The sequence below is a fragment of the Alexandromys fortis genome, unplaced genomic scaffold (genome assembly GCF_014885135.2).
Source record: "Alexandromys fortis isolate MF-2015 unplaced genomic scaffold, M_Fortis_MF-2015_v1.1 scaffold_22, whole genome shotgun sequence".
Taxonomy (NCBI): domain Eukaryota; kingdom Metazoa; phylum Chordata; class Mammalia; order Rodentia; family Cricetidae; genus Alexandromys; species Alexandromys fortis.
In genome coordinates, this window is record NW_026067900.1 from 1794788 (window position 1) to 1800946 (window position 6159).

Consider the following 6159-nt stretch of genomic DNA (forward strand, 5'->3'; position numbering starts at 1 on the left):
TCCAGGTTGAGCAGTTGGAGCAGAAACTCATTGTCAGTCACTATGGTCACTGTGTCCCCAGGCCTGGCAGCGCTGGCTTGACCTATCTCAGATGATCTCTGTCTGCAAGACAGGCCTTCCTTGGCCGCCAGCGTCTGTCCCTTCATTCTACTGTATTGCCTTTCTGTTACTGATTGTATCTGCCTTTTCCTTGTGGTCTGTCTTTAAGTTCACTGTTATTTGTATCCATTTACACCTAGAGTGTAGTTGCTATGAGACCCGGGGCCCCATCTTGTTCCTGGCTGTTTTCCAATGCCTGGGAAAAGGCTGTTCCTGAGTTAAGCACATCCTTCATGCAAGCATTAGCTCATTAGCCTGTGGCTAATAACCACTCATTTTCAAGTCCCTTCTTCCCGCTTGCCATCATAGCTCTTCCAACCCTGTGTGCATTGTAATCACAACTTGAGACAAGCAATTTGTTTTATCTCAGAGTTTAGAGCAGTGGTTCTCGACCTGTGGGTCATGACCCCTTTGGTAAACCTCTGTCTCCAAAAATATTTACATTATAATTCATAGCAGTAGCAACATTACAGTTACAAAGTAGCAACAACATAATCTTATGGTTGGGTGACTCCCTTCTTAAATTGCATCTGTAGGGCATTTTGCTATAGCACAGAGAAAAGTAACCACTTGGAGGCATTTTGGAGGCCTTCTGGCTGGCTCACCTCTCCCTGCTTTGTCTAAGTCAGTAAGGTTAAGCATCAGGTCTTTACAAAAAAGTAGGTTTTCACCAGCCAAAGGTCTTGAATGAATGGAGTGAGTTCTTATTCCTGGGTGTTAGCCTGGTATTTTCATGTTTATGTAAACATTAAAGTGCCTGTAATGTCATTGTAGACAGCTGTGTCCCATTGCAGGGAAAATTATGTTGGCCATGCCGTCTTGGGTCCATAGGGATCTTTAAATAATTTCAAGACAATAACTTCTTTTTAAGACAGTTCTCAATAGATGGCTCTGCTTTGATCAGACACAGGAGCTGCACTATTTTTTTTTCTGGGGGTAGATCCCTTTTATTAAGTTGCAACATTTTATCACATCTTTTAAAGATGAATTATTCCTGGTTATGACTCCCCAAATATAGCTGAATTTATTGTATGTCCTTACATTTTTATTTTGTTCTTGTTGGTCTCATATTTTTTATAGTACAGCATAAATACTTTTTACATTAATCTATAATCTCTTTTGTTTTCAATTTTTCTTAGTGTTTTTCTATATGTATGCATGTTCATGTGTGCACTGGAGTAAATACATATGTGAGTATGAAAGCCAGAGCTTTCATAACCTCTGGTGTTCATTTCTCATTCTCCATCCACTTTGCCCCTTTTTTAAACAGGGTCTCTTACTGTCCTGGGGCTGCTAGTGTTTTGGAAACTGAACTCAGGTCCTCATGACTGCAAAGCAAACTCTTAGCCAACAGAAAGAGAAAACAAAGAAGACAATGGAAACATCTGATCCAAGACTTTCTACATGTGGAATAACAACGTCAAAAGCAAAGCAAACAGCATAGTGAGAAGATTGATGGTAAGAATATTTATCAAAAGAGATACCTTTTCAAAACAATATGTCTAAAAGCTTTACAAAAGACCTTGTTACAAGGGAGAGGGCCCGCTGGTTTTTCCTGGCCGCCTGGCTAGCTTACATCTGAAATAACCATACAGAAACTGTATTCATTAAAACACTGCTTGGCCCATTAGCTCTAGTTTCTTATTGGCTAATTCTTACATCTTAATTTAACCCATTTCTATTAATCTGTGTATCGCCAAGTGACTGTGGCTTACTGGCAAGATTGTAACCAGCATCCGTCTCAGGCAGGAGATCCATGGCGTCTCTTACTCTCTCTTCTTCCCAGCATTCAGTTCTGTCTTCTCTGCCTACCTAAGTTCTGCCCTATCAGGCCCAAAGCAGTTTCTTTATTCATTAACCAATGAAAGCAACACATGAACAGAAGAACCTCCTACACCAAGACCTAAGTATAACTCTTAACCAAATTGTGTATTTCTAAGCCAAAAGTTCTGCTTAATGACTCTTCAACTTGAAGATGGTTGGAAATGAGTGAGGAACAAATAGAATCTGGGCAAAGGGGACCAGAGAAGTCCGTGTGTGGTTTAACAGTTTCCTGGAATATTACCAAGATCGTCTTCAAGAGATGTTGGTTGAACGATAGATGTATTAAAGGGATTTCACGATGCAAAACCAAAGCTGAGTTTACTCAAGGGAGGGCTATGTTGTCAAATGCTGCCCCCAGAGGAAGAGCCTGGTGTTTTCTAAACTTTGGGGAGGCATCGAGTCCAGAGATTGGAAACCTTTGTAGGTGTTGACGTGGTTATTCCGGGACACTGGCATTGATTGGTTGGCACTCAGAGCCATGTTTAGGAAGAAAACATGGCTAGTCAATTTTTAGAAGTAACACTTGACACTGATTGGTTTGTGTGCAAAAGTATGCTCCTTAAAACAAGGAGTTGATTGAATGGATGAGTTAAAAGCCAGTTTTGGTGACTTCTTATCACAGTTACCTAACACTCTTTTCAGTTGTTGAGAACTCTTTCCTATTTACACTCAACCTTGATGACTATGCCTATCTTACTCCAGGTCTGCACTCTTTCTTATCTTTCTTTCAAACAATGTTTCTTTCAAGCATATCTTTCTTCAAATAATGTTCTTTATATTTATAATTTATGATAATATTTTTCTACTTTGAGACAGGATCTCATGCAGTCCAGAGGAACTTTAAACTCACCACATAGCTGAGGATAACCTTGAACTTCTGATTCTTGTGCCTCTGTCTCTCAAGTGCTAGAACTGCAGGTGTGTGTGACCATAACTTTTTTTTTTGGTGGTGCTAGCTACCTAATCTGTGTTTTTATATGGCAGGCAAACACTCTACCAGCTGAGATACATGCTGAAGCAACATTAATAAAAACTCAGAGACAGAAATTGGGGTTCAACCTGAAGGTCAAAAAAGCAAAGCAGCCAGCCACTGGCTCTTACCTCTACCTCAGTCTGAAATGACAATCCTGCCTCTAGGAATCTCAGAATGAGACTGAGACGGAGAGATGCCTCCTCTCTAGTTCTGGGATTAAGGGCATATGCCACTACTGCCTGGTTTCTATGGCAAGCTAGGTATGTGTCATTGCTGCCTGGTCTGTAAGGCTGGCCAGTGTGACTGTTTTGTTTGTCTGATCGTCAGGCAAGCTTTATTTATTAAAATACAAATGAAATGCCACTACAACATCCCCAGATACAGCCCTTAAACAAGGCATGTAACTTTACTGAGCTTCAAGCCTCTCGTCTGTAAAATGGAATTTATACTTATCTCTAAGATTACTCAGAAGATTAAATGGTATAGTGATTAAGAAAACTCTAGAAATCATAAAGCCCAAGAGAATATAAACATATTTGAAATGCTCTTAAAATTTAATAATATGCTAATATGACACGCAAACTGCAGTGTCATGTAATTGTGGCTATTTATCTTGTTAGAATTTAGTGCTATTAAGCATTTGTAGTTTTATCATGCCCCATTTCTCAAAGTCCAGGTTAATTTAAATGTTCTTTCTGTGCCCCCCTCCCCCGTTTATTGTCCTCCTTATTCTCTGGGTTTTGACATTGATCATCTTTATTGAAAAGAAATAGCCCTTAACTTATTTACTGATATTTCTAGTTTTTATTCCTTTTTATATTTTTTTATTCAGTTTTTTACTTGTATGAATGGTTTGCCTGGAAGTACAAACATGTACCATGAGGCTGGTGTCTAATGAGGTTAGAAGCAGGATCCCCTGGAACTGGAGTTATGGATGGATGGTTGTGAGTTATGGATGGTGTGGGTGCTGGGAACTGAACCTGAGTTCTCTGTGAGAGCAGCAAGCGCTCTTAACTGTTGAACCATCCCTCCAGCCCCTGCAGCTCTTCTTCCTTTCTATTTTTATTTTTTATTTTAAAACAATTTTTTTATCATTTTACATATCAATCCCAGTTCCCACTCCCTCCCAACTTCCCGCTCCCCCACCTGCCCCCTACCCTACCCCATCCACTCCTCAGAAAGGGTAAGGCCTCTCATGGGAAGTCAACAAAGTCTGGCATATCACTTTGAGTCGGGACCAAGATCCCCCATATCTAGGTTGAGCAAGGTATCCCTCCAAAGAGAATGTACTTCAAAAAGTCAATTCAGGCTACTAGCAATAAGTTCTGGTCTCACGGCCAGGGGCCTCACAGTCTGCCCCAGTCACACAACTGTCACCCACATTCAGAGGGCCTAGTCTGGAGTCAGTGAACTCCCACTAGCTTAAGCCAGGTCTTTTTGTGGATATCCCCATCATGGTCTTCGCCCCTTTGCTCATATTATCATTTCTTCCTCTCTTCAATTGGACTCTGGGAGCTGGGTCCAGTGCTTCACAGTGTATCTCTACATCTGCTTCCATCAGTTGCTGGATGAAGGTTCTATGATGACAATTAATGTAGTCATCAATCTGATTACAGGGGAAGGCCAATTCAGGTACCTTCTCCACAATTGCTTAGGGTCTTAGCTAGAGTCATCCTTGTGGATTGGTAATTTCCCTAGTGCCAGGTTTCTTGCTAGCCCCTTAAATACTCCCTTAATGAAGATATCTCTTTCCTTGTTCTCTTTCTCTGTCCTTCCCCCATGATATAGAATTCTCCTCTGTATGCTATGAATATGTTTTATTACTATTGATTAATAAAGAAGCTGTTTCAGTCAATGGCTTAGCAGAGTAAAGCCAGACAGGAAACCTGAAGATATATATGTCTTCATATATATATATGAAGAGAGAGAGAGAGAGAGAGAGAGAGAGAGAGAGAGAGAGAGAGAGAGAGGTAGTAGGTCAAGTCAAGGAGATGCTATGTAACTACCGAAGGAGAAACAGACCACCACCAGAACCTTACTGGTAGGCAATACACAGATTAATAGAAATGGGTTAATTTAAGATGTATTAAGATGTAAGAGTTAGTTAATAAGAAGCCTGAGCTAATAGGCCAAATAGTATTGCAATTAATATATTTTCTTGTGTTTATTTGGCCTGGGTGACTGGGAAATGAATACCCAGTCTTTGTCAACACCCCTGTCTTGGCCATCCAGTTCCCTCATGTTCTTCTCACCCCTTTTCTTCTCCCCTCCTCTTCCACCCTTCCTTCTCCCCCAACCCCATGCTCCCAATTTTCTCAGGAGATCTTGTCTATATTCCCCTCCCAGGAGGATCCATGTATGTCCCTCTTAGTGTTCTCCTTGTTACCTAGCTTCTCTGGGGTCACTGAATATAGGCTGGTTATTCTTTGTTTTATCTCTAATATACACTTATGAGTGAATACATACCATATTTGTCTTGCTGTGTCTGGGTTACCTCTCTCATGATAGTTTTTTTCCCATTCCATCCATTTGCCTGCAAATTTCAAGATGTCATTGTTTTTTACTGCTGAGTAGTACTCCATTATGAAAATGTATCCACATTTTCTTTATCCATTCTTCAGTTGAGGGGCATCTAGGTTGTTTCCAGGTTCTGGCCATTATGAATAATGTTTCTATGAACATAGTTTGGCAAGTGACCTTATAGTATGATTGAGCATTCTTTGGGTATAAGCCCAAGAGTAGTATTGCTGGGTCTTGTGGTAGGTTGATTTCTAATTTTCTGAGAAACTGCCATACTGATTTCCAGAGTGGTTGTTCAAATTTGCATTCCCTCCAGTAATAGAGGAGTGTTTCTATTACTCCACATACTTTTCAACATAAGCTAACATCAGTGTTTTTGATCTTAGCCATTCTGACAGGCATAAGATGATATCTCAGAGTTGTTTTGATTTGCATTCCCTGATGGCTAAGGTTGTTGAGCAATTCCTTCAGTGTCTTTTGGCAATTTGAGATTCTTCTGTTGAGAATTCTTTTTCTCGATCTGTATTTCATATTTTAAAATTGGATTATTTGGTATTTTGATGTCTAGTTCCTTGAGTTCATTATATATTTTTGAAAAGTCCTCTTTCTGACGTGGGGTTGGTGAAGATCTTTTTCCATTCAGCTGGCTGCCATTTTCTCTTATTGATCATGTCCTTTGCTTTACAGAAGCCTCTCAGTTTCAGATGGTTCCATTTATTTATTGTTACTCCCAGTGTCTGTGA